Source organism: Carassius carassius, unplaced genomic scaffold, assembly GCF_963082965.1.
Source record: "Carassius carassius unplaced genomic scaffold, fCarCar2.1 SCAFFOLD_138, whole genome shotgun sequence".
Classification (NCBI taxonomy): Eukaryota; Metazoa; Chordata; class Actinopteri; order Cypriniformes; family Cyprinidae; genus Carassius; species Carassius carassius.
The window spans coordinates 11,489-38,984 of record NW_026775044.1 but is presented as its reverse complement, the minus strand read 5'-3'; the positions used below and the strand labels follow the sequence as shown (position 1 = coordinate 38,984).

At 42.4% G+C, this 27,496-nt stretch overlaps 1 long non-coding RNA gene, 2 other non-coding genes and 2 pseudogenes across 3 annotated transcripts; all 5 read left to right on the top strand.

The window, feature by feature from the left end:
• The first annotated feature begins 1,071 nt into the window (after window positions 1-1,071).
• Window positions 1,072-14,997, top strand: LOC132134432 (uncharacterized). The gene is made up of 3 exons (XR_009429578.1): window positions 1,072-1,216; window positions 9,367-9,493; window positions 14,771-14,997. It is a non-coding gene; the product is annotated as an uncharacterized LOC132134432 (long non-coding RNA).
• Window positions 6,558-6,732, top strand: LOC132134434 (U2 spliceosomal RNA; annotated as a pseudogene).
• Window positions 7,085-7,248, top strand: LOC132134439 (U1 spliceosomal RNA). The gene has a single exon (XR_009429581.1). It is a non-coding gene; the product is annotated as a U1 spliceosomal RNA (small nuclear RNA).
• A 1,243-nt stretch (window positions 14,998-16,240) lies between the features above and the next one.
• LOC132134437 (U2 spliceosomal RNA) lies at window positions 16,241-16,395 on the top strand (annotated as a pseudogene).
• Window positions 16,396-16,747: 352 nt separating this feature from the next.
• Window positions 16,748-16,911, top strand: LOC132134438 (U1 spliceosomal RNA). The gene has a single exon (XR_009429580.1). It is a non-coding gene; the product is annotated as a U1 spliceosomal RNA (small nuclear RNA).
• Window positions 16,912-27,496: the final 10,585 nt, after the last annotated feature.

Genomic DNA, 27,496 nt, shown 5'->3' with positions numbered 1-27,496 from the left:
GACCTCACTTCATTCATAATTTGGCTGTAGCCATTCCACCAATCCCGTCCCACGTGTGTCTAAATGTCCAGATGAAAATTTGCACTTCGTACGGTCCCAGGGCCGCGAATTCCCCAAATGTGGGAATCTCGACTGCATAATTTATGGTAGTGGGGGACTGCGTTCGCACTCTACCCTGAATTAAGTGGTGAAACAAAGCAGAAAGATCTATCTCAGTTACTTTTTAGTTTCAGAATGATGAGTCCTGCCACATGCTGGGTATGTGTTTTGAGCTCATGAAACAAAATCACTTACGCTCTTGAAATATCGGTCCCTGGTGTGTGGTTTAGTTCAAATTTTGCACAGACCTCACTTTGCAAGTCGATTGGATTGACTGCAGCCTAGCTGTAGCTGTCTCCATGTTTGTTTTTGGTTGTGCTTTTTCAAATCATATTAGTTTTTTTCCGCTTACAGCGCCACCTAGTGGCCTGTCGCAGTGCCCTTTTACACCTGACCGCTGACTGAGCCCCTGCACAGGTGTGCCGATTTGGGTGAAGGGATCTCACTCCTTCCTGGAGTTATAGCCATTTGAGCCACCTCGGCCACACCACCTTGGCACGTTTTGAGGTCCCCTCGCCAAGGTGAATGGAAATTTCCACTTTTTTTGGATGATTATTGACAGTCAGACTCCAGAGAAGCATTCTGTGCTGATCTGGGTGGGACTGGGCCAAATACCTGCCGCTAGTTTGCAAAAGAAGGTTTTCGACAAAATCCCAAATACCCGAAAATTTCGTCAGAGCGACGAGCCAATCTGAGACCTGCATCTCGTTCGGCTCGAGCCAAGGATTCCGATGACATAAGGCACGTGGCTCTGCGACGAACCGTTTGGGAGTTACGAGCGATGCCGTACTCTCTGTCGCTGCAGAGCCAGCGTCAGGCCGATCGGGGCGAGGCCCGGTGACGTTGCAGACGGGGGAGGGTACTACCATCACACAGCGTTTCAGGTCTCCCAGACTTACCAAAGCCGAGATGGGCATCGTCGTGTCCGGCTTCTTCCCCGCTGCATCAAATCAACATCGCTTCTCTGCCTTTGGCTAAGATCACGTATCTTGTCAGACGGTTGAGACTGCGATCGCCTCTTGGAGGTTTCCTGACTCGAGATCTTTTTATATCTTGAGTCACACAACTTCGAGAGGTACATTGAACTCTGCTGCTTCGGGCTCCAACAAGTTTTAAGGTAAGGTCTTTTAATTATTTATTTGGTTATTTATTGTTGTATTTATTGTTGTTTTAAGTTTTTAGGCTGTTGGTGCCTCCATCATGTCGGCTGCCCGTGCTGGCGTGCGGAGGCACCACAGCGTGCGTTTTTTTATTCAGGCAGGTTGAGGGGAAGCTCCTTGGAATGTCCCGTATGGACTTTTCCAGGAAGCTGATCCAAAAGACCTTAGCTTTTAGATCTGACGACCTGAATTGTTTGATGACTCTGCCCTTAAACAAAGGATTTGATATCAGTTTTAAAACCGCTTCCCTGCTTAATGACTTTTGGCAAAGGTTTGATTCAGTTAAAGCCCAGTTCTCCATGTTCACTGTCGAGAAACTTTCGGATAACACACTTAAAACTGTGATTGTCAGGATGTTCAATGAAACAGTGACTGGAGATGATATTTGTGTTTGGTTGGGTAGATTTTGCACTGTTCGAGGCCAGCCTGTCAAAGTGTTAGATGAAGATGGCATTTGGACATGCTCCTGGCGAATTCCCATTAAACAATGGGAAGACGCTGGGGGCTACCAGGGCCTGAAACATCTGCCTTCCATGATTGTGCTCGGAGAGAACAGAGGCTACATACATTATCAAGGAATGCCCAAACTCTGCAGGAAGTGTTGCAGGTTTGGTCATCTTGCTGAAGCATGCCAAGAGTTAGTATGTGGGAAGTGTAGAGAAATCGGTCACAGTTTTGATGATTGTACCAATGGCAGACGGTGTAATCTTTGTGGAGAAACAAACCATCTCTACAGAGACTGCCCTAAAAGTTTTGCCAACAAGCTCAAAATGGCCGCCCCACATGGGCAACAAACGAATGAACAAAGGAAAGAGGAGGCGGTCCCTGAGGTTTTGGCGGGAATTTCAAATCCCCAGCCGGCCTCAGGGATTGGGCAGGAAGGAGGAAGTGGGGCGGCCACAGGGGCGGAGTCAGATATTGAACTGGAAAAAGTCACGGAAGGAGAAGTGAGCGAGGAAGAAACAAGCTCTTCCCTAGAAACGGTGTCTGATTTGGTGCAGGAATCCAGTGGGAGTGAATTTGAGTGTTCACTCCCAAATGCTCAAGTGCAAAAAAGACCTGCGGGATCTCCTCTGGTGGAAACAGAGGAGAAAAAAGCTAGGGCAGCACAGCGGCTTGATAGTTCCGATTTGGAAGATCAAGAACGCATGTGGCCCCTAGAATCCCCAAATGATGTTTCCTTTTTGCACATCAAGCTAAAAACATCGTCGCCTAGGGAGTTACAAGAGGGTTTCTCTGTAGCACCCGATGTGTTGAGCACCTGCTCTCCGGGCCCCAGTTCATCTGGGAGAAAGGAAGAGCAGGTGAAACAAGATAAAACATGATTTTAAGCATAATTTTGTAGTCTTTTAGTCTTCTGTTTAAATGTCTCATACTGTTTTAACCATACTGCTCATGGCCCTCACTATCTCTACCATAAATGTAAGAAGTGTGAGGTCCACCTTGCGAGCACAGAGCATTTTATCCCTTTTAAAGTCTTTTAAGTCAGATTTGTTTTTACTGCAAGAGTGTGCTCTGCCCTTTTTAAGTAACCACAGGAAGTTGGAGGAGATGTGGACCATGGGGCCCTCAATATGGAGTGGCTCCAACTTCAACAAGAATGATGGTGTCGCTATTTTAATAAAAAATTCAAACATCACGGTGAAGGATAGCACTGTGGTGAGGGAAGGGCGGGCTCTTTTAGCAAACCTGACTTTTTTAGGGAGAGATTTTAAGGTTCTTAACGTGTATGGTTTTACAGGAAAAAATGACAGGTATGAGCTTTTAGAAGACCTGCAGCCCCACATGTTAGGCAGGGCTCCCCTAATAGTAGCAGGGGATTTTAACTGTGTTTTATCAAAAACAGATAGGAAGAGAGTAGGAGAAGATTTTAAGGTCGATAAGACATCGGTTTTATTACAAAATTTAGTCAAGGATTTTAAGTTAGTTGACTGTTTTAAACAACTGCATCAAAGAGAGGAGGGCTTCACCTGGTTCAGTGGTGATGGCGCCAGAGCCTCTCGAATTGACTATGTTTTTACAAGGGACTGCCCGCCAACCGATGCAACATTGACCCCTCTCTTTTTTTCTGATCACATGATGCTGTCTTGCACCCTTTCACTTTCCCCGGGTGTGACGGTAGGAGGAGGGATGTGGAAGCTGAACTGTTCCCTATTGGTGGATGAAGAAGTGGTTAGAGAATATAGGGAGCAGTTCAGCCAATGGCAGACCCTCCAAGACTTTTATGAGACACGTGCACAGTGGTGGGAAATGGTAAAGGACCGGACAAGACAGTTTTTTAGGAAGGTAGGGAAAGATAAAAAGAATAGGGAAAAGAGATGCATGATGGGGTTGCAAAAAAGATTACAAAGATATTTTAATCTTTTAAATAATGGTTTTGATTTTAGCCAAGAAATAACAGATGTAAAAAAAGAAATGTCAGTTTTATCTCGTATCCAAAGTAAAGGTGTTATTTTAAGAAGCAAAGAAAGAGAAATAGAGGAAGGTGAAAAGTGTACAAGTTACTTTTTTAAAAAGATAATAACAAGGGGAGGGGCAATAACCAGGGTTAAGGTAGGAGGGAGGGATGCAAACACAGCAGAAGAGATTTTAAAAAATGTAGAGGGATTTTATGAGGATTTGTATTGTAAAAAAGATGTACACGACGATACGGCAAGGGAAGTTTTAAATTTTTTAGTCAAGAATGTTAATGGCCAAAATAAGTTTTTATCCCAAGATTTTAATATTTTAGAATTACATAAAGCTCTTAAAGGTTTTAAAAAGGGGAAGTCCCCAGGAGCAGATGGACTTCCCCTAGAGTTTTATCTTGCTTTTTGGGATATTTTAGCACATGAATTATTGGCTGTTTTTAACAACTTTGAGACTCTTGACAGACTACCCGACAGTTTTAGGATAGGGATAGTGTCTTTACTGTACAAAAAAGGGGACAGGACTGACTTAAAAAATTGGAGACCAATCACGTTTTTAAATTTCGATGGTAAACTTTTTAGTAAGATTTTAGCGACACGCATGTCGACTGTTTTAGAGGACGTGATCCACCCGGATCAAGCTTGTGCTGTGCCCGGAAGAAAGATAACAGACAACCTAGTGCTGATTAGAGACGCCATCTGTTACGCGAGAGACAGAAATATTCGGCTAGTAGTCCTAAATTTAGATTTTGAAAAAGCATTTGATCGAGTCTCGCACAAGTACCTCTTCCAGCTACTGGATAAAATGGGGTTTCCAGAGAGGTTTATAGCCTGGGTGGGACTGCTGTACAAGGGAATAGTCAGCAAAATTCTAATAAATGGGCATCTTTCCAAAGCTGTGAACATACACAGTGGTGTCCGTCAGGGATGTCCTTTATCTCCTCTTCTGTATGTGGCTTGCATCGAGCCACTGGCACAGATCTTGAGAAGGGACAAATGGATCAAAGGACTGGACGTTCCTGGGACGGGTGGACTGACGGCGACCTGTGCTTTATACATGGACGACGTAACTCTTTTAGCCACGGACGTTTTATCCATACGAAGAGCACTGGACTTGACTGACTGGTACGGTCGGGCCTCGGGTGCCAAACTCAATAGAAACAAGTCCGAGGCCCAGCTCTTCGGGCCGTGGGGAGACGTGGACACAGGAGGACTTGATTTGGTTTTTAAAGACAATGATTTTAAGATTTTAGGCGTTAAATTTGATAAAGACGGAGGTGGACGAGACAACTGGACTGACTTGCTAGGGAAAGCTAGGAAAAGACTGGGTTTTTGGGGACTAAGACAGTTGACAATTGAAGGTAAAATTTTAATTTTTAAATCTGTGATTTTACCTCTGATTTTACTTGTCTGTTCTGTTTTTAGCCCCCCTCGGCGGTTCCTGGTGAGACTGGAGAGGGCGGTGTTTTATTTATGGTTATGGAGACCATCAAGAAAAGGCCAGAGAACGGTGGAAAAGGCCTCCCAGACCCCCACCTGTTTTTAGGCAGCCGCTTCACCGCCCTGCACATTAGTTATGCCATGACCCCATCCAAAGAAAACAAGACGGCTGCAATGGTGCGATTTTGGATGGGGTCTTACCTAAGAACATTGAAAATTTTACCAGTAGACTTGAAAACCCCAGTGTCTTTTAACTTGCCTAAAGAGTACAGTTTTATAAAAAAAATTTTAAAGAAATATCTTTTAGAGAGTGAAGATGTCACCATTTTAACTAAACACAAGTCTCTCATTTCTGTTGTGCAGGACCGGGAACCGGTGAGTCCAGTTCCAGGCCTCACACTAGGTGAGGCCAAACAAGTTTGGAGGAACGCTGCTCACCCCGCTCTCCAGAACAGGCACAAGGATTTATCATGGATGGTGGCTCATGAGATCCTCCCGGTCAGGGCGGTTATGCACTCCAGAGGCATGGCCAAAAACCCCATCTGCCCTCGGTCCGGCTGCAATTCCCCGGAGACCGTCCACCACCTACTCTGGGAGTGCGGTGCTGCGCGGGACCTGTGGGCCAAGACCGGCCCCTTGTATTTCCCGTGCCTACCAGCAGGTGGGGCCCAGTTCGGGTACCAGCTCGCCATCCTTGGGGTGGGCCGGGGCTTGAAGGACATGACAGCACAGGAATTCACCTCGCTCTGGCTCACCCTCAACGTCATCAAGGATGCCATCTGGGCCACCAGAAACCTGCTGGTGGGGAAACGCGTTACGGTAACCCTCCATGCATGCGAGCTAAAGGTAACATCAATGCTGCAGGGGTACTGGACGACGATATTCGGACGTGGGGGCCGGGGCCGCACAGAGAGAGTCCCGGCAGGCACCGACCCTGGCTGCCCGTAGATGCACCCTCACCATTCTGGCTACGGGAACAGCGGGCCAGCGGGCCGGAGGAGAGGGGATCTCCGCTGAGCCTGTAAAGCAGCATCTCATGTCCCTGTTCTGGAGAGTGGGGTGAAGACCGACTTGATAAGGACTCACCCCCGGTCTTGCACAACAGATGTTTTTTTTTTTTTTTTTATTGGTTTTTATCCAATAAATTGGTTTTTATTGTGTTTTATTAATTAAATTGGTTTTATTAACATGCATATGAGGCTTGTTTGCTTTTTTAAATTTGTATTTTACTTTTGAAACCGATCGCACCTTTTAAACACACCTCAAATATGGACTTTTAAAAACAAGCAAAACACTGTGGTTTAATCAATTTTTTTTTAACAATGATTGTTTCTTTCATTTTACCATGTGTATTTATTATATATTATATGGCTTGTTTTAGTGTGTGCTTGAAAAAAAAAATGTGTGTGAAAGTAAAAATGCAAATGAAAAAAATGTAAATGGTGACAATAAAACTTTTTCGAAAGAAAAAATCTGTTCTTATCAGTTTAATATCTGATACGTCCCCCATCCGGGGACTACATATTAAATGGATTTTTAGATCACGGAGCTGGAGCCGGGGCTTGCTCCGTCCATTCCACGCATCGGCCTGGTATTGCAGTGTCTCCAGGAACGGTGTGCTTTCCCTTTTTCGGGAATGCCATTTATTGTGACGAATAGCAGAGCAAGTAATGAGGTCTGCCTTTGCAGGTCCTGTGGTTTATTGCGGACTCTCTTCTGAGGCACCCCCCTGAGGTGTTGGACTCTTCCACTAACGATGCTCCCACCTGAGGTCTCGGAGTCTTTCACTGACGAGGTGATGTATCGAATTCGGTGTGTTTGGTTAAAGGGAGTCAACTAAAACCAGCGTTGGGAAGCAGTTTCCAGGCCAGTAATGGAAGTCGCCCATCCTTCCTTTGTTGGGGTTTACGGAGGGCTAACCGTTGGTGAGGATGGTAGAGACGCAAATTGTACCTTTGGCTGGCCGCCTGGGTCTTCATACTTACCTGGAAGGGGAGACACCATGATCAAGAAGGCGGTTCACCCAGGGCGAGGCTTGTCCATTGTACTACGGCCATGCTGACCCCTGCGAATTCCCCAAATGTGGGAATCTCGACTGCATAATTTATGGTAGTGGGGGACTGCGTTCGCGCTCTCCCCTGAATTAACTGGTGAAACAAAGCAGAAAGATCTATCTCAGTTACTTTTTAGTTTCAGAATGATGAGTCCTGCCACATGCTGGGTATGTTTTTTGAGCTCATGAAACAAAATCACTTACGCTCTTGAAATATCGGTCCCTGGTGTGTGGTTTAGTTCGAATTTTGCACAGACCTCACTTTGCAAGTCGATTGGATTGACTGCAGCCTAGCTGTAGCTGTCTCCATGTTTGTTTTTGGTTGTGCTTTTTCAAATCATATTAGTTTTTTTCCGCTTACAGCGCCACCTAGTGGCCTGTCGCAGCGCCCTTTTACACCTGACCGCTGACTGAACCCCTGCACAGGTGTGCCGATTTGGGTGGAGGGATCTCACTCCTTCCTGGAGTTATAGCCATTTGAGCCACCTCGGCCACACCACCTTGGCACGTTTTGAGGTCCCCTCGCCAAGGTGAATGGAAATTTCCACTTTTTTTGGATGATTATTGACAGTCAGACTCCAGAGAAGCATTCTGTGCTGATTTGGGTGGGACTGGGCCAAATACCTGCTGCTAGTTTGCAAAAGAAGTTTTTCTACAAAATCCAAAATACCCAAAAATTTCATCAGAGCGACGAGCCAATCTGAAACCAGCATCTCGTTCGGCTCGAGCCAAGGATTCCGATGACATATTTCTTCAGCATTTATTCAGGCAGGTTGAGGGGAAGCTCCTTGGAATGTCCCGTATGGACTTTTCCAGGAAGCTGATCCAAAAGACCTTAGCTTTTAGATCTGACGACCTGAATTGTTTGATGACTCTGCCCTTGAACAAAGGATTTGATGTCAGTTTTAAAATCGCTTCCCTGCTTAATGACTTTTGGCAAAGGTTTGATTCAGTTAAAGTCCAGTTCTCCATGTTCACTGTCGAGAAACTTTCTGATAACACACTTAAAACTGTGATTGTAAGGATGTTCAATGAAACAGTGACTGGAGATGATATTTGTGTTTGGTTGGGTAGATTTTGCACTGTTCGAGGCCAGCCTGTCAAAGTGTTAGATGAAGATGGCATTTGGACATGCTCCTGGCGAATTCCCATTAAACAATGGGAAGACGCTGGGGGCTACCAGGGCCTGAAACATCTGCCTTCCATGATTGTGCTCGGAGAGAACAGAGACTACACACATTATCAAGGAATGCCCAAACTCTCCAGGAAGTGTTGCAGGTTTGGTCATCTCGCTGAAGCATGCCAAGAGTTAGTATGTGGGAAGTGTAGAGAAATTGGTCACAGTTTTGATGATTGTACCAATGGCAGACGGTGCAATCTTTGTGGAGAAACAAACCACCTCTACAGAGACTGCCCTAAAAGTTTTGCCAACAAGCTCAAAATGGCCGCCCCACATGGGCAACAAACGAATGAACAAAGGAAAGAGGAGGCGGTCCCTGAGGTTTTGGCGGGATTTTCAAATTCCCAGCCGGCCTCAGGGATTGGGCAGGAAGGAGGAAGTGGGACGGCCACAGGGGCGGAGGCAACGGAACAGGAAATGGTCATGGAAGGAGAGGAAAGTGAGGAAAAAACAAATTCCTCACTAGTAACAGTTTCTGATGGGGTGCAGGAATCTACCGGGAGTGAGATAGAGTGTTCACTCCCTAACGCTCAGGTGCAAAAAAGACCTGCGGGGTCTCCTCTGATTGTAGAGGAGGAGAAAAAATCTAGGGCAGCATATAAGCTTGATAGTTCCGATTCGGTAGATCTGGAGCGCATGTGGCCCCTAGAGTCCCCCAATAAGGTTTCCTTTTTGCACATTAAGCTAACAGCATCGTCGCCAAAGGAGCCACAAGAGGTTTCCTCTGTGGCCTCTGAAGCGACAGGCATTTGCCCTCCTGATCCCAGCTCGTCTGAGGAAAAGGAAAGGCAAATGCAACAAGATATAACATGATTTTAATCCTATCTTTGTAGGCTTTTTACTGTCTTCTGTTTTAAATGTCTTATACTTTTTTTTAACCCTACTGCTCATGGCCCTCACCATTTCTACTATCAATGTAAGAAGTGTGAGGTCCACCATTAGAGCACAGAGTATTTTGTCCCTTTTAAAATCTTTTAAGTCAGGTTAGTTTTTATTACAAGAGTGTTCTCTGCCCTTTTTAACTAGGTACAAGAAAATGGAGGAGCTATGGTCCGCAGGAGCCTCCATATGGAGCGGATCAAATCTTAACAAAAATGACGGAGTTGCGGTTTTAATTAATAATCCTAACATCTTGGTGAAGGGCAGCACTGTGGTGAGGCAAGGCCGGGCACTTTTAGTAAATCTGACCTTTGTAGACAGGGATTTTAATGTTCTTAATGTATATGGTTTTACGGAAAAGAATGAAAGATATGAGCTTTTAGAAGACTTTCAACCCCACATGCTAGGTAGGGCCCCCCTAATGGTAGCAGGGGATTTTAATTGTGTTTTATCCAAAACAGACAGGAAAAGGGTAGGGGAGGATTTTAGAGTGGACAAAACGTCGGTTTTATTGCAGGGTTTAGTCAGAGATTTTAATTTAGTCGACTGTTTTAAAATTTTGCATCAAAGAGAGGAGGGCTTCACCTGGTTCAGTGGTGATGGTACCAAAGCCTCTCGAATCGACTACGTTTTTACAAGGGACTGCCCGCCGACTGATGCTACATTAACCCCCCTCTTTTTCTCTGATCACATGATGCTGTCTTGCACCCTTTCACTGCCCATGGGTGTGACGGTAGGGGGAGGGCTGTGGAAGCTGAACTGTTCCCTGTTGGAAGACAAGGATATAGTTTTAGAATATAGGGAACAGTTCAGCCAATGGCAGACCCTCCAAGACTTTTACGATACACGTGCACAGTGGTGGGAGATGGTAAAGGACCGGACAAGACAGTTTTTTAGAAAGATAGGGAAAGAAAAGAAGAGTAGGGAAAAGAAACTCATGTTGGGGTTGCAGAAAAGACTACAAAGGTATTTTAATCTTTTAAATAATGGTTTTGATTTTAAGGACGAAATTCAGGAAGTAAAAAAAGAAATGTCAGTTTTAGCCAATATAGAAAGTAAAGGGGTCCTTTTAAGAAGTAAAGAGAGAGAAATAGAAGAAGGCGAAAAGTTTACCAGATATTTTTTTTAAGAAAATAATAACAAGGGGTGGGGGGTTAACCAGGGTTAAAACAGGGGATAGGGAGGTTAACACAACAAAAGAGATTTTAGAGGATGTGGAAAAATTGTATGGGGCATTATATAGTTTTAAAAAGGTACACTTTGACACTGCAAAAGAAGTTTTAAATTTTATTGAGGCAAGGGTTGACTGTCAAAATGAGATTTTAACCCAAGATTTTAACATCTTAGAAATCCAAAAAGCTCTTGGAGGTTTTAAGAAGGGGAAGTCCCCAGGAGTGGACGGACTTCCCCTAGAGTTTTATCTAACATTTTGGGACATTTTAGGACAAGAGCTTTTGACAGTTTTTAAAGAGTTTGAGACCCTCGACAGACTTCCAGACAGTTTTAGAATAGGGATAGTTTCTTTACTTCACAAAAAAAGGTGACCGGACTGACTTAAAAAACTGGAGACCCATAACACTTTTAAATTTTGATTATAAACTTTTTAGCAAAATTTTAGCAACACGCATGTCAACGGCTTTAGAGGACGTGATTCACCCGGATCAAGCTTGTTCTGTGCCCGGAAGAAAGATAACAGACAGCCTAGTGCTGATCAGAGACGCCATCTGTTATGCGAGAGACAGAAATATTCGGCTAGTAGTCCTAAATTTATACTTTGAAAAAGCATTTGACCGAGTCTCGCACCAGTACCTTTTTCAGGTACTGCAAAAAATGGGTTTTCCAAAGAGGTTTGTAGCCTGGGTGGGACTGCTGTACAAGGGACTAGTCAGCAAATTCCTTGTAAACGGGTATCTTTCCAAAACTGTGAACAGTTGATGACTTTTGCGCCGGTACAGGATGGCTGCCTCCGTGACGTGCTCTGCATATGTTTTTGTCTTTTTGTTAGTTTGTCCTGTCTTTAGTTATATTCCTGCAATCAGTTTCACCAGGGATGAACTGCTGAACATTCGGCAGAAAGCACCCCAAGATGTTTTTCCGGATTTCAATTATTCAGACGTTTTACTGAATATTGTTATCGGAGGAGCAGCGGCGCTGATCAAACGCTTCAGGACGCGCAGGCGGGGAAAGCGAGCGGGAGCGCTCGTCAGACTCAGGAAGCGCGGATTTCGAACGCCGTTGCCTAGCATCCATCTGGCAAATCTACGCTCTCTACCCAACAAAACGGACGAACTCCTTCTGCTTTCTCGGACAAATAAGGATTTCACACACTCTGCTGCTCTGTGTTTCACGGAAACCTGGCTGATTGACGCCATACCGGACAGTGCGCTCCATCTGCCGGGCTTTCAGCTGTTTAGAGCGGATCGCGACGCAGAATCAATGGGGAAATCGTGCAGCGGCGGGACATGCTTTTACATCAATGAACGGTGGTGTACAGATGTAACTGTGTTAAAAAAGATGTGCTGTCCTGATCTAGAAATGCAGTTTGTCAACTGCAAGCCGTTCTATTCGCCGCGGGAGTTTCACTCGCTCATTCTAGTTAGTGTTTACATCCCTCCGCAAGCGCATGTAAGTCTGGCTTTACAGACACTCGCTGAGCAGATCACAGAGACAGAACAACAACACCCGGACTCTGTTTTAATCATTCTCGGGGACTTTTTATAAAGCCAATCTCTCCCGTGAACTGCCAAAATACAGACAGCATGTTACCTGTCCCACCAGAGACAGTAATATATAGGATCACTGTTACACAACAATAAAGGATGCATATCACTCTGTTCCACGAGCAGCTTTGGGACGTTCTGATCACCTTCTGGTTCATCTTATACCGACCTACAGGCAGAAACTAAAATCAGCTAAACCTGTATTAAGGACTGTAAAAAGATGGACTAATGAAGCAGAGCAGGATTTACAATCTTGTTTTGACCTCACTGATTGGAGTGTTTTTGAAGCTGCTGCCACCGATCTGGTTGAACTCACAGAGACCGTAACATCATATATCAGTTTCTGTGAGGATATGTGTATTCCTACCAAGACTCAACTAAATTACAACAATGACAAACCGTGGTTCACTGCAAAACTCAGACAGCTCCGTCAGGCCAAAGAAGATGCTTACAGGAAGGGGGACAATGTCTTGTATAAACAGGCTAAATACACACTGGAAAAGGAGATCAGAGTGGCAAAGAGGAATTATTCTGAAAAAATAAGGACTCAGTTCACTTCAAACAACTCAGCATCAGTGTGGAAAAGTCTAAAGAAGATCACCAATTACAAGACACCACCCCCCAGCACTGCGGAAAATCAACGACTGGCAGACGATCTGAACGAGTTTTACTGCAGGTTTGAAAGAACACCCATCACCTGCCCTGAACACCTCCCCACACAACCATTCACACCATTCACAACTCCTGCAACCAACCCTGAATGCCTCTCCAAACAACCGTTCACACCATTCACAGCTCCTGCAACCCATCCTGATCACCTCTCCAATCAACCGCTCTCACCATTCACACCTCCTGCATCCCCCCTCTCCCCCACACCTGCAATACAGATCAGCGAGGATGCGGTGCGCCAGGTCTTCAGGAAGCAGAAAAGGAAAAAAGCACCAGGCCCAGATTGTGTTACACCAGCCTGTCTGAAATCCTGTGCTGACCAGCTGGCCCCCATCTTCACAATGATCTTCAACAGATCGCTGGAGCTGTGCGAAGTCCCTTCATGCTTCAAACGCTCCACCATCATCCCCATCCCAAAGAAACCCAAAATTACAGGACTAAATGACTACAGGCCTGTGGCTTTAACATCCGTAGTCATGAAGTCATTTGAAAAACTGGTGCTGGCCCACCTGAAGGACATCACTGGACCCTTGCTAGATCCTCTTCAGTTTGCCTACAGAGCAAACAGGTCTGTGGACGATGCAGTAAACATTGGACTGCATTATGTTCTGCAACACCTAGACAGACCGGGGACCTATGTGAGGATCCTGTTTGTGGACTTCAGCTCGGCTTTTAACACGATCATGCCAAACCTCCTCCTGCCCAAACTAACTCAGCTCTCCGTGCCCACCTCTGTCTGTCAGTGGATCAACAGCTTCCTGACAGACAGGCAGCAGCTAGTGAGGCTGGGAAAATACACATCCAGCACCCGTAAAATCAGCACCGGAGCTCCCCAGGGCTGCGTTCTCTCCCCACTGCTCTTCTCCCTGTACACTAATGATTGCACATCTAAGGACCCCTCTGTCAAGCTCCTGAAGTTTGCAGATGACACCACACTCATCGGCCTCATTCAGGACGGTGACGAGTCTGCTTACAGACAGGAGGTTAAAGAGCTGGCTGTCTGGTGCACTCTCAACAACCTGGAGCTTAACACGCTCAAAACAGTGGAGATGACTGTGGACTTCAGGAGAAACCCCCCTGCACTCCCCCCACTCACCATCATGAACAGCATTGTGACTGCAGTGGAGTCATTCAGGTTCCTGGGCACCACTATCTCTCAGGACCTGAAGTGGGACATTCACATTGACTCCATTGTAAAAAAGGCCCAGCAGAGGTTGTACTTCCTTCGCCAGCTGAGGAAGTTTAACCTGCCACAGGATCTGCTGAAACAGTTCTACTCCACCATCATCGAATCCATCCTCTGCACTTCAGTAACTGTCTGGTTCAGCTCAGCTTCTAAATCTGACCTCAGAAGACTACAGAGGGTAGTCCGGACTGCTGAGCGAATCATCGGTTTAACTCTCCCTTCTATTCAAGAACTGTACTTATCCAGAGTGAGCAAAAGGGCTGTTAAAATCACTCTGGACCCCTCACATCCAGCACACTCCCTCTTTGAACTGTTGCCATCTGGTCGACGCTACAGAGCACTGAGCGCCAGAACGACCAGACACAGGAATAGTTTCTTCCCTCAGGCAATCCATCTTATGAACAGCTGATACACACTGAACACACTACACTTTATATTTATATACACATAGACTTAATTTATCTAACACACATACTTAGTATACACCTACATTTTGCACATAATATACATGTACATACATAACTGCATTTTTGTAATATACCGGCCTACAATTGTCAATTTGTATATTGTCATTCCTTATCTACTTATTTGTATTTTTTGTATTTTTATATTCTTTTATTATGTGTTTTATGTTCTGTCGCTGTCATTCTGTTGTACTGCGGAGCTTCTGTCACGAAAACAAATTCCTCGTATGTGTAAACATACCTGGCAATAAAGCTCATTCTGATTCTGATTCTGATTCTGGAGGACTTGACACAGGAGGACTTGATTTGGTTTTTAAAGACAACGATTTTAAAATTCTAGGTGTTAAATTTGATAAAGAGGGTGGAGGACGGGAAAACTGGACTGACTTGCTAGGGAAAGTTAGGAAAAGACTAGGGTTTTGGGGACTAAGACAGTTGACGATTGAAGGTAAAATTTTAATTTTTAAATCTGTGATTTTACCTCTGATTTTACTTGTCTGTTCTGTTTTTAGCCCCCCTCGGCGGTTCCTGGTGAAACTGGAGAGGGCGGTGTTTTACTTCCTGTGGGGGTCCAAGTGGGAGCGCCTGAAGAGGGAGACAGTCAAGAAAAGGCCAGAGAACGGTGGAAAAGGCCTCCCAGACCCCCACCTGTTTTTAGGCAGCCGCTTCACCGCCCTGCACATCAGTTATGCCATGACCCCATCCAAAGAAAACCAGACGGCTGCAATGGCGCGATTTTGGATGGGGTCTTACCTAAGAACTTTAAAAACTTTTTTATAAAACTGTACTCTTTAGGCAAGTTAAAAGACACTGGGGTTTTCAAATCTACTGGTAAAATTTTCAAAGAAATACCTTTTAGAGAGTGAAGATGTCACCATTTTAACTAAACACAAGTCTCTCATTTCTGTTGTGCAGGACCGGGAACCGGTGAGTCCAGTTCCGGGCCTCACACTAAGTGAGGCCAAACAAGTTTGGCGGAATGCGACTCACCCTGCTCTCCAGAACAGGCACAAGGACTTATCGTGGATGGTGGCTCAAGAGATCCTCCCGGTCAGGGCGGTTATGCACTCCAGAGGCATGGCCAAAAACCCCCAAAAATCTGCCCTCGGTCCGGCTGCAATTCCCCGGAGACCGTCCACCACCTGCTCTGGGACTGCAGCACTGCGCGGGACCTGTGGGCCAAGACCGGCCCCCTGTATTTCCCGTGCCTACCAGCAGGTGGGGCCCAGTTCGGGTACCAGCTCGCCATCCTTGGGGTGGGCCGGGGCTTGAAGGACTTGACGGCACAGAAATTTACCTCGCTCTGGCTCACCCTCAACGTCATCAAGGATGCCATCTGGGCCACCAGAAACCTGCTGGTGGGGAAGCGCATTACGGTAACCCTCCATGCATGCGAGCTAAAGGTAACCTCAATGCTGCAGGGGTACCGGACAACGATATTCGGACGGGGGGCCGGGATCGCACAGAGAGGGTCCCGGCAGGCACCGACCCTGGCTGCCCGTAGATGCACCCTCACCATTCTGGCTACGGGAACAGCGGGCCAGCGGGCCGGAGGAGAGGGGATCTCCGCTGAGCCCGTAAAGTAGTATCTCATGTCCCTGTTCTGGAGAGTGGGGTGAAGACCGACTTGATAAGGACTCACCCCCGGTCTTGCACAACAGATGGTTTTTTTTATTGGTTTTTATTGTGTTTTATGAATGAAATTGGTTTTATTAACATGCATATGAGGCTTGTTTGCTTTTTTAAATTTGTATTTTACTTTTGAAACCGATCGCACCTTTTAAACACACCTCAAATATGGACTTTTAAAAACAAGCAAAACACTGTGGTTTTAATCAAATGTTTTTTAACAATGATTGTTTCTTTCATTTTACCTTGTGTATTTATTATATATTATATGGCTTGTTTTAATGTGTGCTTGAAAAGAAAAATGTGTGTGAAAGTAAAAATGCAAATGGAAAAAATGTGACTGGTGACAATAAAACTCTTTGAAGGAGTTTTAATATCTGATACGTCCCCCATCCGGGGACTACATATTAAATGGATTTTTAGATCACGGAGCTGGAGCCGGGGCTTGCTCCGTCCACTCCACGCATCGGCCTGGTATTGCAGTGTCTCCAGGAACGGTGTGCTTTCCCTTTTTTGGGAATGCCATTTATTGTGACGAATAGCAGAGCAAGTAATGAGGTCTGCCTTTGCAGGTCCTGTGGTTTATTGCGGACTCTCTTCTGAGACACCCCCCTGAGGTGTTGGACTCTTCCACTAATGATGCTCCCACCTGAGGTCTCGGAGTCTTTCACTGACGAGGTGATGTATCGAATTTGGTGTGTTTGGTTAAAGGGAGTCATCTAAAACCAGCGTTGGGAAGCAGTTTCCAGGCCAGTAATGGAAGTCGCCCATCCTTCCTTTGTTGGGGTTTACGGAGGGCTAACCGTTGGTGAGGATGGTAGAGACGCAAATTGTACCTCTGGCTGGCCGCCTGGGTCTTCATACTTACCTGGCAGGGGAGACACCATGATCAAGAAGGCGGTTCACCCAGGGCGAGGCTTGTCCATTGCACTCCGGCCATGCTGATCCCTGCGAATTCCCCAAATGTGGGAATCTCAACTGCATAATTTATGGTAGTGGGGGACTGCGTTCGCGCTCTCCCCTGAATTAACTGGTGAAACAAAGCAGAAAGATCTATTTCAGTTTCAGAACGATGAGTCCTGCCACACGCTGGGTATGTGTTTTGAGCTCATGAAACAAAATCACTTACGCTCTTGAAATATCGGTCCCTGGTGTGTGGTTTAGTTTGAATTTTGCACAGACCTCACTTTGCAAGTCGATTGGATTGACTGCATCCTAGGGCCCTGGGACCATACAACGTGCAAAATATGACCTGGACATATAGACACTTTTAGAATAATAGACAACTATCAAATTAATCAGATTAGTTTCATATGTAATATAATATGAGATAAGGATGGGAGTTAAGTTATATTTAATCACTGTATTTTAGCACTGTCTTAGTAAGATAGAGTTTAATCAGTAAAGTCAAGTCACCTTTATTTATATAGCGCTTTAAACCAAACAGATTGCGTCAAAGCAACTGAACAACATTAATTAGGAAAACAGTGTGTCAATAATGCAAAATGACAGTTAAAGGCAGTTCATCATTGACTTCATCATTCATCTCAGTTCAGTTTAAATAGTATCTGTGCAATCATTTGCAATCAAGTCAACGATATCGCTGTAAATGAAGTGTCCCTAGCAAGCCAGAGGTGACAGCGGCAAGGAACTTAAATTCCATCGGTGACAGAATGGAGAGAAAATCTTGGAAGAAACCAGGCTCAGAAAAGCGAAGCTACACAGAGCTACAATCACAAACCACTCAGCAGCATTGTAGACAGGAACAGGAAGCCAACAGGGTAAGGAACGAGACACTGTGTCCTCTAGGGGTCGCTATGGGGAACACCTCGTCGTGACCCGTGTCTGAAGCATACATTGAAAAATCAACGAGTTGGACATCGACAGCCCCTGATGTCACTACTGGCGCGACTATAAATAGGCGCCAGGAGAACACGTCATCCACTTCTTCGTGTGAAGCTTGCATCCGAAGCATGGCAGGGAGCTAGAGGACGCAATGTCTCGTTCCCTACTAAGGGAACCATAGTTACATTCGTAACCTGAGATGTTTCCTTTTAAGGGAACTTCGAACTGCGTGCATCCATCATTGCGTTGCATAAAAATGGCTTCACAGGCAAGGATATTGTGGCTACTAAGATTGCACCTAAATCAACAATTTATATGATCATCAAGAACTTCAAGGAAAGAGGTTCAATTCTTGTAAAAAAGGCTTCAGGGCGTCCAAGAAAGTCCAGCAAGCGCCAGGATGGTCTCCTAAAGAGGATTCAGCTGCGGGATCGGAGTGCCACCAGTGCAGAGCTTGCTCAGGAATGGCAGCAGGCAGGTGTGAGCGCATCTGCACGCACAGTGAGGCCAAGACTTCTGGAAGATGGCCTGGTGTCAAGAAGGGCAGCAAAGAAGCCACTTCTCTCCAAAAAAAACATCAGGGACAGATTGATCTTCTGCAGAAAGTATAGTGAATGGACTGCTGAGGACTGGGGCAAAGTCATATTCACCAATGAAGCCCCTTTCCGTTTGTTTGGGCCATCTGGAAAAAGGCTTGTCCGGAGAAGAAAAGGTGAGCGCTACCATCAGTCCTGTGTCATGCCAACAGTAAAGCATCCTGACACCGTTCATGTGTGGGGTTGCTTCTCATCACTTACAATTCTGCCCAAAAACACAGCCATGAATAAAGAATGGTACCAAAACACCCTCCAACAGCAACTTCTTCCAACAATCCAACAACAGTTTGGTGAAGAACAATGCATTTTCCAGCACGATGGAGCACCGTGCCATAAGGCAAAAGTGATAACTAAGTGGCTCGGGGACCAGAATGTTGAAATTTTGGGTCCATGGCCTGGAAACTCCCCAGATCTTAATCCCATTGAGAACTTGTGGTCAATCCTCAAGAGGCGGGTGGACAAACAAAAACCCACTGATTCTGACAAACTCCAAGAAGTGATTATGAAAGAATGGGTTGCTATCAGTCAGGATTTTGCCCAGAAGTTGATTGAGAGCATGCCCAGTCGAATTGCAGAGGTCCTGAAAAAGAAGGGCCAACACTGCAAATACTGACTCTTTGCATAAATGTCATGTAATTGTCGATAAAAGCCTTTGAAACGTATGAAGTGCTTTGTAATTATATTTCAGTACATCACAGAAACAACTGAAACAAAGATCTAAAAGCAGTTTAGCAGAAAACTTTTTGAAAACTAATATTTATGTAATTCTCAGAACTTTTGGCCACGACTGTACAACCTACTAAAACCATAGTAACAGAACTATGAACTGTTACATCCTTTTAGTCCGGACCATCAGTAAGGTGGCTGCTATGAACATAGAACCAGCCAAAAACATCATAGGTCCAGCATAGGAGACTGTTATGCGTGAAGTTTCCACCTAACCTCGATCAGGTGGAGAGCTGGTGGTGACAGGGGAATTAGGAAGGGGAGGATAAAAGCAGAAGCTAAAAAAAACCCAAAGGGAATGAGTAGATACCTAGGTATCGCTCTGATTGGCACGAGAACGCTGTATCACATCTGATACAGATGATTCACCGTCTTACCTTCATCACGGGTGAATTATGGTTGTTCGGGAGACCTTGGATTAGCGCTGAATGAGGTGTTGATTTTGAAAAGTGAATCAACGCCGATAACACAATGTTGTTTCACTGTTGTACCTTGCACCATGTACAAATACATCACTGTATGTTCAATTCGAGCCTAGTTTGCATTTAGATCAACACTGCACATCATAAAGGCTAAAAATCAAATGACTGGCAGCAATGGCTTTACAGTCAACTTAAGAAAACTACCACATGCTCAAAATTGTAAAACGGCAGTTTTATTTTGGAAACATACAGTATAAAAAAGATTAAAATAATACCAAACTTTATTTTGCAGAGTATGCATGGATGTATTATTAAAAACATGCAGAAGAACAATACAAATACAATAATATTTAAAGGTTTTTGTAAAAATAATTTGGCATATTTTTGCATTTTGTGCAGCACTTGCAAGAGAAACCCTTGTACCTTTATCACTGAAACCAGAAGATCTTTTATTTTGGTGGAAAACTACAGTTTTTGTCAAAAACATTTAGTAATGTTTTAGTAATGTGTCTCATTACAAGAGATGGGTACATTTGTGCAGTGAAAATGTAAAAAGGACGCTGTAAGGTAAGGCAAGATTAGGACAATAGTGCATAGAGGTGTGGTTGTGCTTCGGGTGATCCTTGAAAGAGTCCCAGCTCTGGGTCCTTTCTGACACCGTCCCCTCCACTCTCTCCCACTTGTGCGCTTTCTGTACTGTCCTGTATAAACAAACACAAAAACACCACACATAAATCCTCATAAAATATAAACTTTGATATTGTGAAATATATTTCACTGAAAACTGAATGCAAAACAAATCACACAATATTTCACTTTACAGTTCAGCAACAGTGAGGTTGGAAACAAAGAGCACCCCATTATTCATGAAACACTTATTTAATGTATTCAGATGAAAGTTTACAATATTAACAAATTATTCACAAGCAGTGTTTTTTTCAGAGCCCCCAGTTACACTGATTTAACCCTCTGTAGTCGATTAACACGTATATGCGTTATGAGTCATTTTCTCCTGATAACCCCGAAAAGAACTTAAATTACACTTTCAGTTTTAATCGTACAGATAAGATGAATACATCAATCGAATCTGTAAAGGGTCTACTTTTTTTGGATACAGACATAATAACAACAAAACTTTGAGGCACCAGCGCGATCAAACAACTGAAATAAAAAATACTAAATTTTTGGACACACATAAGGCATAATTCAAAAATACGAAGTGTTAGCAGTTAGAAAAATCAAGAATAATAACAGAGTTAATAATAATTATTGCTAAATGTTGCAACGTTCTCATTTTGCTCTGCATATGGAACCTGAAGATTTTTTTTTTAAAAACAAGAATGAACCAAAATGAAAATGAAATGAAAACATTTAGCTTTTTATCCGTATATATATATATATATATATATATATATATATATATATTAGAGATCGACCGATATGGGTTTTTCTATAGCCGATGCCGATGTTCAGAGGTCAGGGTCAGCCGATATGTTTTGCCGATTTTTAGGGCCGATATCTTGAAGTTTTCCCCTTCATTTGCATGGTAAAATATCACACTAATAATAAGTGGATGCACAACATTTCTAAACTTATCATCATTTATTGAGCACTGACTTGAACCATCTCTCGAATCTTAATTTTGTGCACTGCACGGTATTAAAATAAAAAATGTATCCAAAGTTAACCAAACAAAATCAATAAACCGACCAAGTATTAAATATATAAAACAGGTAATATATATATCAATCATTTACATAAAAGTTTTAGAGCATTTATCAAGTAGAATTTTTCAGGTTTGTTGGAACATAAATGTAAACTTAAATATACATTTAAATAAATACAATTTTAGAAATAAAAATCAATTAAACTGAAAAATATAAAAAATTTAATATATAAAAAATAAATAACAGTAGTTCTGCAAACACACTAGCAACCAGAAACATTTGTGTTTGGTATAAATGACACAGAACATCTAAAGTGCATTCTAATTTTGAGAGGCCTGCTGAGAGGGAGCAAAATGCCAAAACCGACAAAAATAGAGACGAAGCGGGACTATGTAAGCCTCAGTCGAGTCACGGAACTCATGGAGCAGCAGAGGGTCATGTTCAGGGAATTAATTCAACAACAGCAGGAAAACTTCAAAGGATTCATAAAACTCATCATGGAATCAACAAACACCCGCATGGATTCACAGTTAAAAGACATTCAAGAGCTAAAAACAAGCAAGGTGAGGTGGACACTATAAAAGAAGAGAAAAGGAAACTCACTGAGCGCACGGACACAATACAAACCGATTTTTATAAAGTATGTGACAATCTGCACGTCATCAGGGATAAACTGGAGTATCTGGAGGGACAGAGCCGCAGAGACTGAGACTGGCCGAGACCTATCATCGCCAAACTACTGCGTTGGAAGGTTCGAGAAGCAATCCTGCAGCGCGCTAAACAACTCAAAGGAACGAAAATCTACATAAACGAGGACTACACGGACTCCATTAAAAGGAAACGAAAAGAGCTGATGCCGGAGCTGAGAGCTGCCAGGGAACGGGGGGACATAGCCTTCTTGCGATATGATAAACTCATTGTACGTCCGCGAACCAGTACACCAAATCAAGTTTAAACACCGGGAAAACGTATGGATTTTGGTATGTAAAAACACATAATTTCACATGTCCTGTAATATACTGTATATACTCATACAATGAAGTCCAATCATACTTCATATGCTACTGATGGCAGTGACCTAGGATTACAGCAAAGGATTTTGGACTGTGAGCTCTTAGAGCTGAAAGCTTCAGAGTACACCGAACATAATGCACTGGACTTGGAAGATCAGTTAGATCCAGATAACCTGTTCTTAACATCTAATGCAATTAATTGCAAATACTACACTGAGAATGAATTTAACATCTCTGTTAAAACAGAAGGGAAATTCTCAATTATCCATTTCAATAGTAGAAGCATGTACGCGAATTTTGACGCAATCAAAGAATACTTAAAACAGTTTGAGCAACCATTTAGTATCATTGCATTATCAGAAACATGGTTTAATGAGGATAGAGGCATTGTTTTTTAGTTAAACAATTATACGTAAACAGAACTAATAAAGGGGGAGGAGGAGTTGCTATATATGTCCTCAAGAAATTTAAATTCAAAATATTGGAAAACATGACAGCATCAATAAACAATTTGCTTGAATGCTTATCAATAGAAATTATCAATGAAAAAAAGAAAAACATAATAGTTAGTTGTTTATACAGGTCACCAGGCTCATGCGTGGAAATATTTACAAATTGGACAGAAAAAACATTCTCAGAATTGAGTAATAAGGTATTATTTATCTGTGGGGATTATAGCATCGATTTGATAAATCCAAATAAACATAAGACAACTGATGAGTATTATTAATAGGATGTACAGTATGAGTTTATACCCGACTATCACAAGACCTAGTAGAATAACAACGCACAGTGCTACCCTCATTGACAACATTTTCACTAATAATATGAAGTTCACAAATACCAGCGGTCTAATGGTTTGTGATATAACGGATCATCTGCCCGTATTCACGGTGTATGATGGTAATGAGTTAGATCAAAAATCACCTCAAAAATATTTTTATAAACGAGCAAGAACTGAGGACTCAATTTACTCACTCTATAGGGACTTAACAAAACAAGATTGGAATGAGGTATATAACAAGAATGATGTAGATAGTGCTTACAATACTTTCGTGGGAATTTTCAGTGTAGTATACAATAAAAACTGTCCAATTCAGCAATACAGTAAAAACAGAAAAACGACAAAATGTCCGTGGCTAACCAAGGGTTTACAAAATGCTTGTAAGAAGAAAAACACTCTATATAGACAATTCATTAGACTAAGAACCGAGGATTCTGAAAGTAGATATAAAACATATAAAAATAAACTGACCAATATATTAAGGAAGGCTAAGAAACTACATTATGCCGATCTGTTGTATAAAAGCAAGAACAACATGAAAGGGGTATGGGGAACACTAAACACTATAATCAAGGGTAATGCAACAAATAATTCATATCCAAACTATTTCACTAATGGGATGAATGATATTGTGGAAAATTTTAATAGTTTTTTTGTAAATGTTGGACCGGATCTGGCAGCAGAGATTCCGGAGTGTAGTAACAACGAAATGGAGTCATTGATAGACATTAATTCAAAAACGATGTTTTTGTCTGGAGTAACTGAAACAGAAGTAATAGATGTTGTTAACGGGTGTAAGAACAAATCGTCTACATATTGTTTTGATATAGATATGACACTAGTTAAACAAATTATATATAGTATCGTGAAACCATTAACCTACATATGCAACTTATCGTTTCAAATAGGAACATTTCCAAATAAAATGGAAATTGCAAAAGTTATACCTATACATAAAAATGGGAACAAACACATCTTCACCAACTATAGACCTGTCTCTCTGCTCCCCCAGTTTTCCAAAATCTTAGAGAAACTTTATAACAGTAGAATGGATAATTTCATAGATAAGCATAAACTAATTAATGAAGGTCAGTAGGGGTTTCGAGCAACAAGGTCAACTACAATGGCCATCATCGATGCAATAGAAGAGATTACTAATAGCTTAGAGGGAAAGAAACATGCAGCTGGAATATTCATTGACTTGAAAAAAGCATTTGATACACTTAATCATTCTATATTATTAAAAAAATTAGGCAGATATGGCATAAGGGGAGTGGCTTTGAGCTGGATTCAAAGCTATTTAACTGGGAGACAACAGTATGTGAAGATGGGGGAGTTTACATCAGGTTATTTGGACATTGGTTGTGGGGTCCCACAGGGATCTGTCTTAGGCCCAAAATTGTTCAATTTATATATAAATGACATTTTTAATGTGTCTAAATTATTAAAATTAGTGATTTTCGCAGATGACATAAACGTCTTCTATTCCAATGACAATTATAGTACTTTAGTAACTAACATAAACTGTGAACTAAGGAAATTAAAAACATGGATGGACATTAACAAATTGTCCCTCAACCTAAATAAAACAAAAGTAATGTTTTTCGGTAATTATAATAGAAAACCAGACTCAGTAAATATAGACGGTGTGGTTTTAGATACAGTATTAGAAATTAAATTCTTAGGAGTCACCATTGACAGTAAATTAAGCTGGAAACCACACATAAGACACATACAAGGTAAAGTCTCCAAAAGTATCTCAATCATTAATAAAGCAAAGTTTTTCTTAAATTACAATGCATTATTTTTGTTATATAGTTCATTAGTTTTGCCATATCTAAACTACTGTGTAGAAGTTTGGGGCAATAACTATAAAAGCTCATTACACCCCCTTGTTATACTCCAAAAACGGGCTGTAAGAATTATACATAAAGTAGGATATTGTGATCACACTAATATATTATTTCTGCAGTCTAAACTATTAAAAATGCACGACTTAGTTGATTTCTCTACTGCCCAACTTCTGTTTAAAGCAAACAAAAATGTGCTACCTTCAAGGATACAAATGCTTTTTGCACGCACAGAAGGGGGGTATAACCTGAGGGGGCGTGATAACTTTAAGGTTCAAGCAGTGTCTTCCACTAGGAAAAGTATGTGTGTGTCTGTATGTGGAGTTAAACTCTGGAACAAATTGGGGGCAGAATATAAACAGTGTCCAAATATTCATCATTTCAAATCAAGATATAAAAAAATGGTATGGTCAAAGTACCAGAAGGAGGAAATGGGTACTTGATTGCTAATGGGTGTTACAAAGTGTTGTGTACTTTAAAGGTCAGATCTAATTAATAATGAAGTATATTGTGGTTGTTACTATTATACTATTGCAGTTATTACTGCCACTGTTATTGATATTGCTGTTGTGTTGTTATCATCACTATTTTAACTTTAAACTTCAAATGTAAAAGTCTAGGATTAATACCTAACAATCTGTGGATTATTCTTAGAATCAAACTCAATCAATTCAGACAGAGGTATTGCTATTGATGCTGATGGTAATATAAAGGAATTAAATTCTTAGAAGTAAAACATGCACATATTTATGTACTCCGCATTCAACATAACCCGTAGTATAGGGCAGACATGTGGGGGCCGGCAGCTCGAGGAAACCCTATTCTGGCAGCAGACTCCTAAAATTTGTCTCTTTTAATGCATAGTATAGGACACTTAACAAATGATGGTCTGGTTGCTCGGGGGCTGCTCCCCTCTGGCAGCAGGTCCAGTCACAGAAAAGAAGGAAAAGCCCCGAATCCCTTTTAACACATATCATTAAGACTATTCTTGTTAACATGAGCATCAATCGGTCTGAGATTACTGTACCTTTCATGAATAAAAGTGGAGTATTTTATGTATCATTCAAACACTTTGATACAGAGTAATGCTATATGGGTTGTAATGGTGATGATGAATAACGGTAATGCCAACATGGTAATGAATTCTGTATGGGAGACAGAAATAATACACTGGTTGTAGCGTGTGAGATACTGTAAATGTTGACCTGGTATAATGCAGTGTCGCATTTGTTAATATGTAACCAACTCGGTTGATAGTTGTTTTGTAAAATGGTAAGAAATATGCAGTGTTGTTGTCTATTGTTATTTGGGTTTATGAACAGGGGTGGGAGTCAATAAGCTTGTCTTCTTCCCACTCCTTTTCGAGCTGTAATGTAAATTATTTTGTCTTTTTTTCTCTTTTACTATTTATATATATATTTCTGTTTTTCTTTTCTTTAGCTCGAAATAAAATATTCAAATCAAATTTCAAACTTACATCGCAGTCTGTTCATTATTAAAATAAAGTACAGTCAACCAAACATTTAAAACTCGTCAGTTTAAATAGACCGTATTATACCGGTCCGATGTTATGCACGTTTTTGCTCATGTGAAGAGGATGATCTTTTCCGTCTAGTTTACATAAAAAAAAAATATATATATTATAGTTTAACATTCAGATACATAGCGAATATGGAAACATTTGGATATGTGCAGAACGAGACGTGAGCAATAACCTCCAAATACATCTAGTCAAACCCGCGCTCGCTCGTCCTTGTATGGATCGAATCTTTTTTCGGATCAGCAAGAAAAAAAAAAAAAAGGCCAAGACAAATAAACATACGTTTTGTCTTTTTTTTTTAACATTAAATTATTAAATTAAAATATATAAAATCAACTTAAAGTGCACATGGCATAATATCTTCTTTTTAACATAATAGCCCGACTTCTCATCTCCCAGTGTGCTGTGATGAAGTGAGCAGTTATCATCACAGAGCTCTCCGTCCCCCTGGACGTCCACCCTTCGTCGTGAGGGCAACAGAGGATGCTCGGGATAGTTCATCCACAACTGTTTTCTTCTCCTGTTCATAAAGATCTGGCACAATCTTTTCGCTGAAGTGGGTGCGCGCCGGGATGTTGTAACGTGGCTCTACGCACCGTCACGGTTTTACACTCTAACCTCTTTTCTTCATCATTATATCTGACAGGGATGCCAAAATGCGCGGGGTGTTCAAGCTCATCCGTTCCTCCACTCGCCATGACCACTGAGTGTGGACTGAACGTGCGCAACTTTTTTTTTTTCTTTCATAAATCAATCCGTGGGTTACGTGTGTGCCGAACCGAAGAAATTGATCCGAACGGATCACGGATCAATGATGATCCGTTGCACCACTACTCTAGTGTCATTTGAAAACATTGCAGTTGCGTTTTAAAATACAACAACGAGCACCACGAAACCATTTAAAGAGGCGCATTCAGCGGTCTCCTTGACGAGAAACAGTCAGTCATTTGAAAACATTGCAGTTGCGTTTTAAAATACAACAACGAGCACCACGAAACCATTTAAAGAGGCGCATTCAGCGGTCTCCTTGACGAGAAACAGTCAGTCATTTGAAAACATTGCAGTTGCGTTTTAAAATACAACAACGAGCACCACGAAACCATTTAAAGAGGCGCATTCAGCGGTCTCCTTGACGAGAAACAGTCAGTCATTTGAAAACATTGCAG